The sequence below is a fragment of the Pimephales promelas genome, chromosome 3, assembly GCF_988280905.1.
Source record: "Pimephales promelas chromosome 3, fPimPro1.hap1.1, whole genome shotgun sequence".
Classification (NCBI taxonomy): Eukaryota; Metazoa; Chordata; class Actinopteri; order Cypriniformes; family Leuciscidae; genus Pimephales; species Pimephales promelas.
Genome location: NC_142771.1, coordinates 19,898,819 through 19,918,726, shown reverse-complemented (window position 1 = coordinate 19,918,726; position 19,908 = coordinate 19,898,819). Strand labels below are relative to the sequence as shown.

At 36.8% G+C, this 19,908-nt stretch overlaps 1 protein-coding gene across 2 annotated transcripts in view; it reads left to right on the top strand.

Moving 5' to 3' along the window:
- The first annotated feature begins 1,192 nt into the window (after positions 1-1,192).
- Positions 1,193-19,908, top strand: part of gjc1 (gap junction protein gamma 1) — a 30,336-nt gene continuing 11,620 nt past the window's right edge. Inside the window, exon 1 of one of the 2 annotated variants that reach the window (XM_039687087.2) lies at positions 1,193-1,344. The gene's annotated coding sequence lies outside the window, so the exon portion shown is untranslated. Of the gene's footprint in view, positions 1,345-1,738; positions 2,449-19,908 lie in introns of those variants that run through there. The other variant, XM_039687085.2, reaches the window with a different exon arrangement.

The window sequence follows — 19,908 nt, the reverse complement described above, 5'->3', positions numbered from 1 at the left end:
TGTATTATGCAACAAAAAAAAGAAACGCTTACAGAAAATAAAGAATACATTGACTACAGTGTAATCAATTATCAGTTATTTTGTTGTTTATCCCTTGGTTTTGATTACAGCAGCCATTCTCCTGGGCATTGACTAACTAAACTTTGTAAATGTTTCATGCTTAACTTCCAACTTTCCAATCCTCCTTAAGTTCTTCTCAAATTTGAGCTTCATTGAAAGACCTGCATGGCTTATCACAATCCAGGTTTTCAATGGCTCTAATGTCAGAGGACTGAGGAGGCCACTTAAGACTTCAAAATGCCAAGCATGAACACTTTTATTGAGCAGTGAGCACAGCTTTGTTGCATGCGCTGTGTTTTTTGCGCAAATTTTGTAATTTGGTATGTTTCAGTGCATTATAACAAATGATACAATTGAATCATGGAACGCTTACATTAGTTTTACACTCCAGGCACAACTTCACGTATAAACATATCCGTTATAAAGTGTCACTATACTGTATGCCGAGGCATTACAATAAAATGTGATATAGTCAAAATATGGATTATGGTGACTGTAATGTCATGATAAAAAATGGAATTTCAATCACAATTTGAATATCATAAAATTATATTTTAGAGGTTGAAGAAAGTTTTGGAACTCAAGGCATTTCGACTACACAATTGTAGAAAAAAAAGATCTTTGAAATGAGTGGTGGCTGTCTGATCATTTGTTCAATAACATTGAGTGACAGATTAATGGAGTGATTCGATGTGACAATGTCACCATCTTGATCCGACGTCTGAGTGTTGCCTCTACTACTCTTCTCCTGTCCCACAAGTCAGAGTGAGAGATTCATGTTAAACAGGACGCCAGGGAATTTCTGGCAGACAACACAAGATAATGTGACAAAAGAAGCACTGGAGCCCTCCGTGTCACTTCAGGCTGTTTTTGAGCACCATATGCCGAAAACCCTTCTGTTCATCAAAACCACCCAGAAACTTTTGGAAGCCTGATTTCACCCTACCCCTACCTCCCAGTCACAATATGAACAGTTTGATCATTATCTATGCCATCCTAACATCAATAATTATTTCATGCCCTGGACTCTTACCAACCTAAGCCCTAGCATCATTTGACAAGTGAGAAAGTGAGAGAGAGAACACAAGGAACAGAGGGAGAGAGAAAGATGCCTCTGGTTTGGAGGAAACCCCATTTCCAATGTCACTGTATAAGATGTCAGCCAATGCACCTGAACCAGTCAGCCTGTCAAAGTTCCTGTCAGAGTGCCTGAATGTCAGAGAAGCAGATGGAGAGGTTACAATGGCTCGTTTAGACTTGAGACTGATGGAACACGGTTTCAGGGTAAGAACTATCAACTCAAATTCTGATTGAGGATATAGGGCTGGGCAGGTATTAGAAGTCTAAATTAAGCTGAAGAAAATCTAATGGACTGAGAGATAACAGTATGCTGTTAGGAATCATACCAAAAAAAGCAAATTACATTTTTGTTTGAAAGTTAAACCCTATCCAATGTTCCAGCGTTTGCTTTTTTTCTCTGATAGGCTAATTTAGAACAAATTATTAAATATATTAAAACAATTTATTACAAATGTCTATCATTTATAGTCTAATTTGTTTCGAAACAGACAACAAAATAATTTAATAAACAGCTTGAAGTTACAACACATTTTACGTCCAAAGGAAATGCATGAGAGCGGGCGCGCGCATCGTGCTTGCGCGCAAGTCAATCATCCTTCGGCTTTTGTGAACGTCAGAAATGCCTCTCGTCTGTGTGCAACCACCGGTCATGCTTCCCCTTTAGTTTTAAACGCCCTAGCATCCCTCAGACAAGGTCGTGCACTTTTGCCTTTCCCTGCGATAAACAATCGAAAAAGTGGCGTGGGTAAAACCGTGCAAGCAGTCATTGTGTCCCAGCCTCCACGAGAGAACGCAGAGGAGATGCGGACACCGCTTGACAATATCGTAGTCGTTTATTTTTTACAGCTAGTAGGATGGATGTGTACAATGTGAACGACCTGCACGTGTACAATGAAGTGAGTGACTTTAGGCGCGCGAGTAAAAATGACACTTCAAGCGCGAGAGAATATTTCGCCAGGTAAATACGGGCACGCGAAAATGAACTCAGCGGTGAGCGAGAATCGGCAGTGATTTCTTCAAAATGACTGAATTCATCCAACTGAATTTATGAACAGAACGACAGATGGCAACGGAACATTATCAACACTCACAATACGTCGTAAAATAGAGCTTGTTACCGAACAGTATGTTTAAATCGGATAATTTCAGTCACGCTCTGTCTGAGGTCTCGTGAAGGGTTCAACAGTGACAAGACAGAAGCGAAGGCGAGTTCAACAACGGAGGACTTGGGTAGCGATTAAAATACTGGGACCTTCCGTCATTTCGGCATCCTTCTCCATAAAACAATCATCACAGACTCGCAGAGCGGTAAGAATCATATTTCAGCCATATTTGAATTTTAATAAGATGTGTGTGGAGAAAAAGCACGTGCGCATGAAACTGAAGCGCGTACCACATTTTGACGAGGTAATGATGGATAACAAACAATTATATACTATAGCCTACTTCAATGAAGATAATGAAACATTTACTTAAGCGTGAAACGCAGCGCATTGATAGTGTGGTTACCACTGTAAAAAAAGATCGTAAATAATGACACTTCCACGGGTTTGCTTTAGGGTGTTTTTGCTCACAGTTTCTGTTTTTGCATTGTTTGGTCTTAAGAGAATGAAAGCTGAAATTGTGTATTTGGTTGAGATTTTAGGAAATGTTTTCTCTGGTGCCGTTGAGTAAAGTAGCCTACACGTAAATATATGGACAAGTTTCTACTTTACAGTCTTCATTTATGTATTTATGAGGTTAAAGAAAAACTTCTTCCTTTCTCATGTTCTTTCTTTCTGTTTTTTATGTGTTTAATAAACAAGCACAACAACAGCTGAATTAAAAATAAAAGAAGTTATGATTGAAAAAAGAGGAAGATACTTGTTAAAGTTACCCTCAATAAAGCAGAGATCTCCAGGAAAGTCCCTCCCTCATGTCTATGCTTTTCAGAATATAGTTTGGGAATAAAATTGTATTTATTACTATTAACAATGTCTTTTGCATCAAATGAACTCCTAATTACTGCATATTAATAGTTAGTCAGACAGTTTTTAAGTTTAGGTATTGGGCAGGATTTAGGGATGTAGATTATGGTCATGCAGAATAAGGTATTAATTCGGTTTTTAGTAGGCAACTAGAAGTGAGAATTGGACCCTAAACTAAAGTGTTATCCGTCTTTATTTTGCCATTCTTTTGCAAAGGGCATTAAATGCATCTTCTTTTCTCCCCCCCCCCCCCCCCTTTTTTTTTTGTGACCAGCTATTTTATTCATTGTTTGTCTGCTTAACATCTTTAAGAGGACACCGACCATATTTTTCAGATAAACATTCACTGTACAATACTGCTGTTGCTCCACAGCAAGCCTTGCAGGTATTTGTCACTGCACTTATGCACCAAAACATCTGATTAAAGCAATTACCTGATATTAGAGCATGAAAAGTATTTAATTAGCAGAGGTGGGGTGGTGGTGCGTAAAGTCACAAAATACCTCTAGCATTAATTTAAAAAAAAAAATCTACTAAATTATTTTAAAACAGCTATTAAAAGGATTTAGTGAAATTGTTTAGTCAACTGTTAATATTCACATCAGGCAGATTGTAATGTGTCATAGACAATCCATCTAAAACTGTCGTTCATCTTAAAACCATCGAAAACACTTTTATCTGATACTGAAGTAGCCAATATAGATACTTTTTGATTTTTAATCATACATTCATTCCACTCAAAAATTGCCTAGCTACGCCTCACGCCTCTCTCTCTCTCTCTCTCTCTCTCTCTCTCTCTCTCTCTCTCTCTCTCTCTCTCTCTCTCTCTCTCTCTCTCTCCTCTCTCTCTCTCTCTCTCTCTCTCTCTCTCTCTCTCTCTCCCTCTCTCTCTCTCTCTGTCTCTCTCTCTGCATTTCAAGTTGTTTTGTTTTTGTAGGCACCTTATATGTCTGGATTTTCATTTCAAATTACAAAGACCACTTGTATAAATAATCAGAGTCATGAGAAGCTGGACAAGTTAATGCAGTGATGGACTCTGAAAAGCTTGCATACTTTGATAATGCAGTGTTAATGGTGTCAGTGAGTTTTGAAAAATCATATCCAAAAATAATATATTTATATATTCTTATTTTTTATTTTTTTAATTGATAAAGGTCATATTAAAATAAAACTCTTTTTTTTTACCATGTCTTAATGCTGCAGTCAGTAACCTTTTTGGGTTAAAATTATCTAAAATAAATTTGAACAAGTATAAACAGCCAGTGTTCAAAACTATCTGCTTGCCTCAACTCGATGTTTTTAATTCCAGTGGTAATGGTGGATTTCCACGGGAAATTTGAGCATATGCATGTCTTCGTGTCATTACGTCACATCTGTACACATAAAGAAGGAGTCTCGGCTAAGATATGTTGCATGTGAAGATGTTGGAGGTGGAGATTTATAGCCTTTTTCTCATAGCACTTGATATAATTAAACTTATCAATTGGATTGGGGACCCAGAAAGGTTCAAATGACAATCACCAGTGACAACAGATTCACCCGCTGTAAAATGCAAAAGACTTTGGACTGAGAGTTTGGAAAATGAGACTGGTTTGACGTAATATGATAAGCGATCGTTAGGTTTAATCAGTGCAATTTACTGCATTTTTTTTTTCCCCATAGTTGGTCAGAAGTTAAAAAAAGTATAATCTGTGTAAAGTATAAAAAAAGTAAAGTATATAAGTAAGTAAAAAGTATAATCTGTGATTCTGAATGCCAGTATCCACACCGGCACAGCAACTGACAGCCGCACACTCTCTTCAAAACATTGGATTCATCCGTGCTGTGCCATGCCGAGGTACAACTCACGTTGATAATTCCGCGAATGACTGCAATTGCAGATTTCAAGCAGAGATGGCGACAAAGAGGAAAAACTGCAGCTTTAAATTAATCTTGTATTTTTGTTGCTTTAAATATGTTTTATGTATAGATTTTGCTTTCCACCTGTAACAGACCTACACTTTAATCTGTTATCTGAAAATCTTTCGTAAAAACTTTAAAGGAGTAGTTCACTTTTAAAAAAAACTTTTGCTGATAATTTACTCACCCCCATGTCATCCAGGATGTCCATGTCTTTCTTTCTTCAGTTGAAAAGAAATTAAGGTTTTTGATGAAAACATTCCAGGATTTTCTCCATAGAATGGACTTCAATATGAACCAAACGGTTCAAGGACCAAATGAGAGTTTTAGTGCAGCTTCAAATGGCTTTAAATGATTCCAGACGAAAAATAAGGGTCTTGTCTTGTGAAACGATCGGTCATTTAAAAAATAAATTAAAAAGTTGAAGTTTTATAAGCACAATTGCTTGCCTTGCTCTGTTCTGTGATGAGCGTTCGTGACTCTCCATGTTCAAACTCGTTCATCAAAATGAACAAATCTTTTTTCGAGTCTTGACTCGAAGGGTCCTAGATAAGACCCTTATTCAACGTCTAGTGTCGTTTAAAGCCCTTTGAAGCTGCACTGAAACTCTCATTTGGACCTTGAACCATTTGGTTCCCAATGAAGTCCATTATATGGAGAAAATCCTGGAATGTTTTTCATTTCTTTTCGACTGAAGAAAGAAAGAGGTGGACATCTTGGATGACATGGGGGTGAGTAAATTATCTGCAAATTTTTTTTTTAAGTGAACTAATCCTTTAATTGCAAGATTAAAACTAAACAAACAGTGTTATAAACAAACAATTTTGCTCCTAATAACAAAAAAGTGCCAATACTTTAAGAAACTACTTTTTATTACATGTTAAGATTACCATTTAAAGATTGAATCTAATAAAAAATAGAATTGATAATTAGTAATACTGCATACAAACACAATACCTTAATGGTGTCAAGACACCGTCCCCAAGCACACACCCTTCAAATTTTACAGAATGTTATTTTCATCCCAGGAGGTCCTAGGTGTGAGACAACAGTGTTTCTATGTGACTTATTACATGCATACACACAGTAGACGTTTGGACTTGACTATAGAAAGAAAAATAGTAAAGAAAAGGATGGAAGTTGCACTTTGCCTGGGTAAAAGAGTGATGAGGAGCACATTCTGTCTGGCATGCAATTACACACACACTCATGCACACAATAGTCCAGGAGCCTGATCTGAGGAACCTGGCCTATGTATAGCTTTCTAATGTGTTGTGAACATACACACACATAAAGAGACGAAACAGACTGCTTCGTTCCGGCTGGTCAAGGCCAGTTTTGACCACCCAGATTGAGGCGGCATCAGATAGATGGGTGGCTCTGAAGCCTCTCAGAAAGTCTGTTACAAAGTCAATGTCAGTCTATCATCAATATGGAGATTAAAATGAATGGAGACTCTTCTTGTAACATTTGGTCACCACAGTCTAAGCAAAACCTGACCCATCCACACACTATAAAGAGAATCTGTAATGTATTATGTGAGTTTTTGTGTGTGCACTGTGTTTTCTACCAGAGTGCTGTACTTATCATCATGGTGATTCATAACGACTCCATCATTCTGTCTGATGCACACACACACACACCATAGACGCAGCATGTTTTTATGTGTGTGTGTGTGTAGTTATAGATCCTCAGTGACATTCCCAGTGGGAAGGAGTCTCATGTGATTCTTTTCTTCCAGTCAGCTCAGTGCCGAAGTGAACCTTTGCCGTCCAAAACACACACACACACACACACGTGAGTGTGCATTCTCAGCTTCTGTGGCAGAGTGAGTAAATCTGCAGTCAGTATTAATGCTATGTGACAGCAAGGGATGACTGCAAAGACAGGACACACTGAGACAACCGAGGCCACGTAAAACACACACACACACACAAACACGAGCCATCCTGATTTACAGCTTTCCCTCCCATGGCCTGCCCAATATCATCTCTTTCAAATCTTTCTCTTTCTCATACACAAGTCTCTGTGGTGACACAACCTGTTTCAAAGACAAGTATGTACTCTGTTGACCCAGCCAGGTCTGGATCCTGTCAAAAATAGATAGTTAAAGACATACTGAGCTAGTGTTAATTGACATTAAAAATAAATAAACAAAAACTATGATGGCAATCTATTGACATTTTTGTTGACTAATAGTTGGGTGACCATATTTTGATTACCAAAAACCAGGACATTCGGCCTAGCAAACAGATACTCAAAGTTTACTCAAAGATGCCTTTATTAATTTCAATATATTTAAAGTAGGCTATGCCTATATAAAAAGAAAATTGTTATATTACAAGACATAATTCAGATAGGCTTCTCAGAGGTTACTCAATGTTTTATTATGACAGGTTTCAAAAATAAAGGATGAAATAATGATAGAAATAATGTCTCTTCTGTATTAGAAAAATAAATATATAAATAATAAATAACTAAAAGAAATACCCCCAAATTGAACAAAAATAGTTCTCACAAACTTACAAAAATAAGCTAACAAAATATTTATATCTTTAGTTTTCTTCCTCTTTATCCTGTTTTTCTTCCTCATCCTCCTTGTTTGCCAATCTATATTTTGCTGTAGAGCTGAACTTTCCCTGCAGTTTTTTGAAAACCAGGACATTTACATCACTTTTTAAAAAACAGCCAGGACGACCAGGACAGGATGTGAAAACAGGACTGTTGGTCACCCTAATAGAAATGAGGCAATAATGTTAGGGAGGGACGATTTTGGGAAGTGATCCGGTCAGAACTGATGTCCTGTGCACATTTGAATTGAAACAACCAGGACATTTTACGATTCTGATAGTGACCATTTGAAATAATCCCAAAATGTTCCCCCAAGAAATGCACCCTTTTAGTGAGTTATTTAAACACATTCCACCAGAAGTGTTTGCTGTGCTTCTTAATGTATAGTTCCATAGTGAATTACTTTATTTAAAAATTACAGTTATTTAAATTATTATTCATTTATTTCCTGTTATTATGAAAAAAACAAAACATTTTGTCATCTGATGGGGAAAAGTACATAAGGGCTTGTCAAGAAGGATGGGTGCTATTTTTTATTTTTTATAAGAATTTTCATGCATTTAATTTATTAAAAAAATACTAAATATTAAAATATGAATTAATTGTTAATATAATACTCTAATATATTCTAAATGCAAATTTAAAATTATACTATTCTTGTTGGGTTGTGGGCTGCAAGCAACAACAAAAAAATGAAGGAAAAAAAGAAAAACATGAGGAGTGGATCTGATTCATGTTGAAATAATTTGTCTGTTTTGGTCCTGTTTCTAAATCAGACAAAAAAAAATACAGTCATTGACTCAAATCAGTCTAACAAATTACTACTGAATCTGTTAGTTGAATCATCTCACTCTGTCTCTGACTGGATGTTTATAACAACATATTAAAGGTACAAATTAATTTTAACAAAAAATATTTTTAAAAAACCCTTATGGCTAAAATAATAATATTGTTTTGTTTGGTGTGTACTTAACTGGGGCTGTTTCACTCAGTTAAGCAAATATTATGTGGGTAATTGCCAAAATGAAGATAAACATGGAGAGTGTCTGGCTAAATAAGTGAATACCTCTTTAGAAGTGTTATGATGGTTGTGCTTTTACAAAAGGAGTAAATTAACAATGACGTATACAGGGAAGAAAAACAAGGGATTCTTGCACTTTTTATTTCTTTTTCATTTTCATGTGATCTGTTTCTCCTCTATGTTCACCTCTAACTTCCCCTCAGTGATCCTGCCATGAGCACAGTGACAGACCCCTTGGTTGCATCATAAACATAAAACATGAGTCCTCCAACACAGGTCAAAAAGTATTAGACTGGATGTGTGTTTGTGTGTGTGTGTGTGTGTGTGTGTGTATGAGAGAGAGAGAGAGAGAGAGAGAGAGAGAGAGAGAAAGAGTGATGTCCTTGTTGCCTGTCTTTTCCCCAAGTCATGTTCAGGGGGGTTATCGTTCACCCATGGCTGGGTTTCCATGGCCACAAGGGCCGAGCCAATCAGAGCGCAGGGCCACCATGTGCTCCAGACGAGGAAAAAGCCCGTCGGCGACACATATGCTAGCGTGCTAACGCTAACCCAGCATCTTTGCATTTGCTCTGCGGCTCTTGCCTTCTCACTCATTTTGATCCCCTCTGTCCTTGAACCTTAAATCTCTCTTTAGTTTTAAATAGCTTGATGTATTCATAACAGTTATGGGTAGAAGTAGAGGTAAGAGGAAGGAGAGACAAGTGCCCCTCAGACAAACAGGCTTTAACTCAACCTGTAAAAACAGAAAAGGAGGTGAGACGCATTCCATGTAGTTTCTCCTACTTACAAACTTTGTTGATTTATATTGTCTGACGGGGTGTTTATACTGTACGAGTGTGTAAAGTAGAGAGGAAAGAGAGAAAACGAAAACATTTGCTGGAGGATTTATTGCAACGTAGAGGGCAATTTCTGAAAAAAAAAAAAAATCTTGAGGCCAACAACTGAATGTTGCTTAGGTTTAATGCACTCTAAACTGTAATGGAATTTCATTGTTTGCCTTTGGAAATGATTGTGTCCATGGAAATGGAATTCCATTGTTAGAAGCTAATCTCCATTTATATGCAGCATGCTTTTCATTTATTATGGAATCATCTGCAGGTATGGGATTGTGAGTCGTCAGTGGAGGAACACAGCTGCTGCTCTTTCTCTCTCTCTCTCTCTCTCTCTCTCTCTCTCTCTCGATGTAAAAACGCACACACAGACACACATTCTCGCACATACCTTGATCAAAGGCCTAAAGCTCAGATTTTGGAGAAATCCCCTCTATGGCAAGTTATCGTTTCCATGGAGACTGAAATATTTCCTATAGCCATTCTAAGCTGTGCCTCGCTTCATGGTGATATTGTGTGTTTCTTCTTTTCTTTCCTTCTTACTTTCACTAACAAAAAAGGATTTTCTCATTCAGTATTTTTTTTCTCTTGTTTTACAGTACACATTTAGTAAAATGACTTATTTGATCAGAAATCAATGCTTATTATCAGTCAAGTGTATGCTTAAAACAATAACTACAAAAATAATGCCATATGGTTTTCCCTTAGACTTAAATGGTTAGTCCACCCAAAAATGAAAATTCTGTCAGTAATTATGCACCCTCATGTTGTTCCAACCTCGTAAGACTTTCGTTCATCTTCGGAACATAAATTAAGATATTTCTGATGATATCTGAGAGCTGGATCACTCCTCCATAGGCTTCTTAAGGGATCGAAACTGGCCGGCCCAAAAGTTATGAAAGACATCTTTAAAATAGTCTGAGTGACTACAGTGGCTCAATCATAAGTTTATCAAGTGACGAGAATAATTTTTTGCACAAAACTAACCATTTAAGTTACTTCTTACCTCGTGGACAGAAAATTGTTTAGATTTTTGTACTGAAAAAACAGACAAAATACAGAGTAAGATTTTTTTTTTTGTTTGTTTTTTTCTTGGAAGCTTTTGCATTTTCAAAGAAAAAATCTAGTTTTCAAAACAATCTAGACAGAATCTAGACAGGTCAAAACAAGGTTCAAATATGGATTATAAAAAAAAGGATTTAAGCCATCCAAATATCACAGACAGGTGAGAGATATTTTAGCAAAAGAAGCTAAAATAGGCATAGAGAAAGGTACGGTAAAACACACGCAGAAGCGCTAATATGCTTCAGCTGTGGATTAGTTTTTAGAAATAAAAGTTCATACATAATTCAAGTCGAACATGTGAATGATGGAGCCTACGAATTTGGGATTTGATGTGCTCTCATCATTTACCTCCCTAAAGTGCAGAGAATAGTTTGAGACCTGAATTGTACGTGTTATATTATGCAGGAAGTACAACAGTGTAAAGTAGCTGTAAATATTTTTGTCCTACTTCAACAGCTCCCAGTTAGCGCTCATGGCTTTGTGTTCAGGGGCTTTCCTGCAGTATACAAGAAGATGATGATACCAGTAATGGTTCTGTGATTTCGTACAGTGACAACAGCTTGAGGTCAAGACAACAGCTAGTGTAGCTCCACTGTTTACAGTGGTGTTAAAGATGTTCTAGGGCCAAGCTGTGTGTGTATATATATATATATATATATATTAATGCTTATGTGCAAAGGAAAGTAGTTCCAACAATGTGTCTAGAATATCAGGGTTTTGATCATATGGCCTATACCGGAGAATTGTTGTGTGTGTGTGTGTTTTGTTTTTATCTGCAGGGGAGAATTTGATGTCAAACCCAGTGCAGTCTTGCTGAATTTGCCTCCAAAGGAAAACCGTGATTGTGAACCTTCACTAAATCTTTACTTCGCTGTGAAATGGCGAACACAACTGTTTATAGCTGTAGTGCCAATGTCAACATAGCACGTACTGGAGTCATTGCTCCAAAAATGTTTTGTACTTCACTAGCTAGGGCCAGCTGAACACAAATTTGTATTAATCAAAGACACATTTGAGATTCATGGGGTTTGTGTAAGTGTAAGTGAAATCTGTCCTCTTGTGATCAACTGAGATGTCAATACCAGGAACCATAGAGAACATGAATGATCAGAATGAAGAAATGCATGGGTGATAAGTAGAGGTCAGACCAAGAAAGAAGAGAGAGAGCGAGAGCGAGTCCATAAGGAGAGCAATAGAGAAATAATGAGGTGAGCTGAGGTAATGTTGACACTTTCCCTGAGTTAATTCACTCACTGATCAATTATGTGTGTGTGTGTACAGCATTGTTTTCTGCATCGCTATTTAGCGGCAGTGCTGGTTTACTACAACAAAAATATATTACCTAGGTTGTGTGTTTGGTTTGCAGTTGAATGTGATGAGATTTTAAGGCTAGCTGAACAAAACACAATAAGTACACAACACTTCTTCATCATGTCTTTACTGGCTGCATACAAACACAGTCTGATTCACACACGAATGACTTTTCTTTTACTGAATCATTCGAAAAGACTGTTTGTCAATCAGTCAAATGAATTACGTATTGAATCTATTTTTAACGTTTTTGAAAGAAGTCTCTTATGCTCACTCAGGCTATATTGATTTGCTCAAAAATACAGTAAAAACAACAGTATTATTACAATAAGTTTTCTTATTTAATCTATTTTAAAGTTTAATTCATTCCTGTGATTTCAAAGCTGTATTTTCAGCATCATTACTCCCGTCTTCAGTGTCACATGATCCTGCAGAAATCTTTTTAACATGATCATGATTTGATGCTCAAGAAACATTTCTCATTATGGGCAATGTTGAAAACAGTTGTGCTGCTTGATATTTTTGTGGAATCCATGATTTTTCTTGATTTTTCTTGTTTAATAGAAAGTTCAAAAGAACAGCATGACCCCAAACTTTTGACTTGAATGACAATGTGTACTTAAAGATACTGATTCATAAATAGGATGTGTTGTATTTTAATAAAACAGCAAATTAAGCTTTATCACACTGGTAACAATGGTAAAAGACTAGTAGTATTATTTTCTCTGTTGTTCACACATGGTTTTATTGTTACATTCTGAAATGATATAGAAAATATTATAACAATTATATGACTTGAGTAACTTGTTGATTGACTACAACAGCAACATTTTTGTTCTCCATTCTGTCTCATCAGCCTCGTTGGTCAAAAATTCACGGAGTGACAGAAATGTCTTCTCAGGTCAGTAGTCATTGTACAGTGCAGTTCCTCTTGCTAAACTTCCTCATTTATACTTGCAAATCAAAAGCTAATTTTTTTTTTTACGGATAATTTGTTTACGTCATTCTGTATCCAAAATATATGGGGACAATGTTGTAATAAATAAAATAGCTAATGATCTCATCATTTGACAGACCGCTGAGCTGTAGAGATTTAATCATGTGGGCTCTGAGCATAGATATTTGATCATTATAACAAGCAAATTTAAATAAATCTGTTATTAGGAGGTGATGTATCGTAAGCAATGCTTGTGTACCATTACAAGAAGATTATATTGTATTAGTTATTATATGTATCATATTAATACCTCCAGACAACAACGTGGTTTCCAGATTCTAGCTTGTATTTAAGTGTGTTTGTGCAACCACTAAAGATTATTGCTTTGATTCTCATCAATTTAACAGTAGTCTAATAAAGACAAGAGCTCCAGAAATTACAGCAATCAATACCATAATCTCTCTAAGTGTTTGTGTGTGAGTGTGTGTTTATTTTGTGTTATTGCACAAATATGAATCATGAGGCATTTTTACTTTTCTTTTTAGCAGCGCACACTCCACCACATCATTAGCAGGACCTTTGTGTAAGCATTTTCACTGTGTACATACATGTTTTAGAATTACAGTTTTTCCCAATTGCTAAAACACAAACTAGTCTTGTTTTATCAAAATACTTCACAAAACCACACACCCAAACTGCAAAATACCTCATATATCCTGCAAAATGAAGCACTGCAACCAAAACTACACATAGCATTATCAAAAGCAAACATTTTCACGAAATGGTACACACTTCATTCATAATACCATATATTTGTCTATACACTGTTGGGCATAATATCACCTGTGGAATTTTCACAGTGCTTACATCCTGATTGAAGTGTTATCAATTAACCATTGAGGTGTTTGGCCAGGTGGCACATGTATTGGTCAATTAGCTCATGCAGTGGGCCAATTACCTAATTTTGAGTGGCAGTGTTTTAAACTGGCAAACATGTGACAGTGTAAAGCAGAAAATGTGTTTAGACTTTTGGAAACTTGAGAAGATGTTTTGGTTAGTTTAAATAATTGTGCTGTGCGTGTCACTTTAGTGTATTAACAGTTGGACGTTACAGTTTTTATATTACAGGACAAGCTAACACTATGTCAGAGGCTCATAGACTCCTACGAGTACAGTACCTGTCTATGGTGGCTGAATAATGATTAGAGAGGCAAAATAGAGGTCAGGGTGAAGCAGCAGATGATAATGGACATAGGGTGAGATAGGGATGATGAAGGCAAAGGACGTGAGCAGGGTGCCAAATGCAGGTAAATTGTCTTTGGCAATGAAGTACAATAGATCGACTTGCTAAGACTTTACAATAAGGTCTATATTTAACATTATTTAACTACCTTAGTTAACATGAACTAAGAATGAACAATACTTCTTCAGCATTTAGTAATCTTAGTTAATATTCATTTCAACATTTACTAATATGTTATTAAAATCAAAGGTTGTATTTGAAGTGTTCAGATGCAAAAGCCTCTAAGTGCCATTTGACATTTTCTTCTAGAATGATGATTTTTATCAAACTTGTATATTTAAGTTCAGTGATTTCACTTAAATGGCAATGATAATTACCTATTAATTGTTATTTAAGTGAAATTACTGAACTTAAATATACAAGTTTGATAAAAATCATCATTAAAGAAGAACATTTCAAATGGCATTTAGAGGCTTTTGCATCTGAACTCTTCATTTGTTAACATTAGCACTGTGAACTAACATGGACAAACAATGAACAGCTTTCTGTTCATTGTTTGTTAATGAGACAACGCAGAGACCATTTTTATTAACTAACATCAATAAAGATTTAAGATTTAACAAATGTATTGTAAGTAATGTAATGTAATGTATTGTAAAGTGTTACCATTGACTTTTCACCTCAGCAGGTTCCAATCATAAAATTACATGGTGGAAGTCATATTGCAAGAATCAGAAGAAAAGTGTCAGTTAACACATTTATGGTGTTACAAAATATTTGTATTTTTAAAGAAAATGCTGTTCTTTTGAACTCTCTATTCATTAAAGAATCCTGAAAAAAGTTCATGGTTTCCACCAATCAATAATCAGCAAAACTGTTTTCAACATTGATAATAATAAGAAATGTTTCTTGAGCATAAAATCAGCATATTATACTGATTTCTGAAGGGTCCTGCATATCTACTGAATATTCAGCTTTGCCAAAACAAGAATCAAATACGTTTTAAAATATATTAAAATGAAAAATAGTGATTTTAAACAGTGATTTTTTTAAACAGATTTAAAATAGCGATTTTAAAAATATTATTACAGTTTCATTAAAGCCTTGTTGAGCATAAGAGACTTCAAAAACATTAAAATACTTTACTAACCCCCAACCTTTTGTGTTTATAAACCTGCCAGTGATAAATTAATTATGTTTCATAGGGTGTAAAACTGTAAAACTGTGAACTTTTGTTTTGCTGCACATCTCAGCTCTTTTGTTATTCATGTCATTCATCAATTCATATTTTTTGCTGATCTGCACACCTTCTTGAGGTGTGCTTACACTGGTCATTCACTGTTTCATCAATAGGTAGCTGTCATGAAACTGTAAAAAGTGGCTGAATGGCTCTTTATCCGAGTTTTAGATAAAGTCTAATTTGATTTACACTTTTCTGCTGTGAAGTTACCAATCCTGCAAACACGCTTGGCATAACCACAAAAAAATCCTCTTAGATGGTGAAGGCGAGAAAGGCGAGAGGAAGAGGATGGATGAAGTTAACAGTGACACACACAGGCGCAGATGAACAGATGAATAAGGGACGAGGGAGAGCTGAGAGAAAGAAGGGATTGGGGGAAGGGTTGCTGGGGAGATTAATCCCGTTTACCCTTTTACGTAGACACATAGAGTATCCTTTTTTCTAATGGCTCTCTTTTAAAATGAAGCATATATGTGTCCATGTATGGTGCACATGTGTATGGGAGGATTACAGATGTAAAATAATGCAATTTTCTGTGAAACATAAATGAATGTGAGCAGTATTGTGTATGTAAATGCTGTAGCGTGTCTATTCAGAGCAGTCTGTCTCTCTTCCCCCAAGTCATTTACAATTTCTGCATGGTTTGATGAATAAGCTCAGTGTTTGTGTGGATGTGTGTGTTTATAGTGATAGATGAGGGAGAGAGAGAGAGAGAGAGAGAGAGATGGGTTTGGTTTGACCTCCGTTTTAAACATACACTGTTATCTTCAACCATGCATGTCCTCTCTGTGTTTAAAAATGGCATTTCTGCGGGCCACTTTTTTTTTCTTCTCAGTACATTACCATTCATAGAAATGCTGGGCAATATTATTATTGCATTCATTTATAAAACGTTTCTCTGACTGGAGCACTTGTGCTGGCTTTCTCTTCTTGCCTCTGGATTCCCTCTGTCACCTCACTGCTGTCTTAGAAATGGACTCATCTGAAGGAAAGAGCTACAAAAATTGCCTGGATGTGTTGTGTGTGTGTGTGTGTGTTATCTGTTAAATAATGTGAATTATGTCATTTAAATCTTCTGCCTGAAGGAGCTCAACTGTAAATAGCACACTGCTTTAGCTGGGCTTTCCAAAAAAAACACACATCACACTTGCACTTTCTAATGTAATAGTTGTGAAGCTTGTTATTTTGAACCAAAAACCCACTACTGCTCTCATTGCTTTGCTGTACAGTTTTGTTGTTGGATAGTTGTGGTCCCAATGGACCCATTGCTGTGAGACAGGAAATACTGTGAAAAAAAATGACCCTTTGTGATAAAAGTAAATACATGACCGTTCCAAAAAAAAAAAAAATAGTAATAATTTAGTTTGTTAATGTTTGAAAAATATATATCTTATTATAATGTTTAAAACAGCTGTGTACACACTTAATATTTTTGTGTGAATAAAATAATTTCTTCTGACTGAAACATTTTAACAGTCAATTTTAAAATGACAAAACTAAAATAGGACAATATTTTTGTATGTCACATTTTGCGAAGACTGCAATTGGTTTAATTAAATTAATTCAATATGCAGAATTCTTGTTACCTTTTGAAAGAAACAGTCATCATTTTAAGTTGGCCATCTGAGCGAGTCGGTTATCAACTCACTGAGCTGATAATTCAGACCATGAGTGTGTGACTCATGAGTTTGATTCAGACAAATTTCTTAACCGGCCTCAAATCACAATTCCCTCGTATGTTTTTTGTTTTTTTTTTATCTTGCACTAACCAGAACAAAATGATTGAAGGATGTGTGGATTTCTTTTTATTACTTTGTGGATCCTTCTTTCTCTGATGTCACATCCTGTCTCTGCAAATTCTCAGCACAGCTTTATGCCCTATGTGTGATTTTAATATAGCATCTCTTTCCAGGTAACGGCACTCCATTCACATAGTTGTGCAATGATACATTATACACTTCCAGCTTCCCCCAGAGCTTCAGCAGGACATGCCAGACTGTCTGTTTAATTAACAATGTCTCTGAGGGGATACAGCATATTAGACGAACAACAGTTGAACACAAACGCACCAGAAATGTGTAAACGCTGGTGTGTGACTCCCGCAGGGGATCACTAATCACTTTACCCTAACATTAGCTAAAACTGAGCAGATGTTCCCCCACCAAAAGATATTGAGTTATCCTTAATGAGAGCATCCACTGCAACACCACTGACTTATCTGCAGCCCCCTCTTTAATTAAATATTTACAGATAGAACCGCTTCACCCAAACAGGCAGATGACAGATGAGTCACTAAATTTATATAGGTATATTTTCATCAAGTGTGACTCTAAATGTGGACCACACAGCCTCAAGCATCACAGGATCTCTATCTTCCTCAAAATGCGTTCTTCTCAAGCGGCAACATTCTAATCTGAAAGCTGAAGCCTACCTGGAAGTGCGAAAAACTGCAATACATCTCAAAACCGCTAGAGGCCAGTCCCAAAAGGGAGCAAATATCCATAGACGTCATGTTAAAATCTCAGTTTTCACAGGATAAATTCATATGTTTACAGTTTGGTCCCATGGACTTTTATTGTATTTTTCGATAGGTTCCAAGTGCCTGACAACTGTGAGGGGGGTGAATTTTTATTAGATATAAAATGACAATCACAAATAAGGGCGGTTAACTTTGATTGATAGCTGATAACGGGCTGCGCCGAGTGAATTTGACGTCTCGGCCAGGATCTGACACAACACATAATGCCACCTCTGTATCCTTTCTGAACATTTGTATTTTGTATTTCCCAAGATTTTCCCGCCCATAACCCCCATAAACAGCCTCAAACCCGTTCTTCAGACAGTCTTGGGTGACGTCACAGACGCTTTGTCCATATTTTTTACAGTCTATGGTTCTTATACATCTTTTTTCTCTTCATTTAGTGCATTTAGTGCTCCTGCCAGTTCTCTTTATCTCACCTTTTCAGCCTGCCTTTCACACTTGTGCTCAATATATCTCTCCTTTCATTCTTTCACTCCCTCTGCTGATAACACCTTTATAACTTCATCTCCTATGTGTTACGATTTCCTGATTGGTCTAGGGGAGGAAATCAACAGCAAAAATGGATGGTGGTGAAATGAATCTGCATGAACAGCATGAAGCCACCCCGTCTCCAGACCCCAAATTGTTTCACCAAACTATTTAAAGCTAGCCTGACTTCGTCATACTCATATTCAAGAGAGAATATGAGTCTGAAACTCCTCCGTTGGGCTTTGATTATGAGGCGTGTCGTAACCGAACCAGGAAAAAAAAAACCTCTGCACTCAATTGGATAGTCGGACAGACCTACAACCAATCAGAGCAACGCAGTAAGTCAGCTCCTTTGCATGGCGCAGTTTTCAAATACAGGACGTAGCCTAACTTTATTTATTTTAGAAGTTAAATAACGAGTGTTGCTTCTTTTACTTACTTCTCCATGAGTGCCACCAAAGGAGAAACCACAACGACCACAGGCTTTTCATTACGTCCCATCTTCTTAACGACCGTCAGAGCCAGCTGATAAGTTACACTGTTCCCGAATCATGTAGGAAGGACCCCAAAAATATCTTTCCGATCGACAAATGCCTTGATTGCAGTTCTCTCTTTGTCTATTAAAATGAATGCGCTGTCGATTTATTTGACAAACGACGCGACAGCAGAATCTATACATCTCAATTCTCCAGCTGCAGTCATCTTTGACAAGCGCTCTTTGAGAACGTGATGATTACGTCCCTGCAGATCATCTGTCCATCATCGTATAAAGCCCGCCCTGGCAATTTGATTGGCCCGATCATTTTTTGCCTGATCATAATTACTCCTCAATGGATCGAGTCCAGACCGAACTTCCCAACCAAAAAATGTTGTGGGCGGAGTTCGGGCAGGCTAACTTAAAGCTGCAGTCCGTAACTTTTTTAGGTTAAAAATGATCCAAAATAAATTTGAGGAAGTCCATACCTAGCGAGTGTTCAAAACTATATATGCTTGCCTTAGCTTGATTCAAAACTGTAAGCTTGTAATGTTTTTAATTCCAGTGGTAATGGTGGATTTCCCCAGGAAATTTGAGCATGTCTTTGCATCATTACATCACATCTGTACACATAAAGAAGGAGTCTGAGCTAGTATAGGCTATATTGAGTGAGGATATTTGGAGAGAGAGGTTTATAGCCTTTTCTAACAGCACTTGATATAATTAAACTTTTCAATTTGATGGTGGATCCAGAAAGGTTCAAACGACAATCACCAGTGACAACTGGAGATTCACCAGCTGTAAAATGCAAAAGACTTCAGAGTGGCTACAGAAAAAAAAAAAAAAAAAATGAGACTGCAACCAGACCCATGCAAAAACAAGGATACATAACGGAAGAGCTTTTGAAAGGTGGAGTGAACTCAGTGTTTTGAAGGGGTTCCAAACGAATGCAGAGACAGCTTTTTTTTCTGCTGGACAGGGAAGACATTTCAATGGTTCAGTTAAGTAACAGTCGCACACTTGTTCGCTTAACAAAAATCGCCTACCCTGCCTTTAAGTGTAAACAAGTTTCCTGTGGAGGGTTACCATTTTTCTTCTTTTGAACTCATAAATAAATGTTCACGAGTTCACACTTACAAATAAGTCAGATAGAATAAATGCGTATTTTGGCGTGCTGTCCGAGGAGAGGGCTCCGGGAA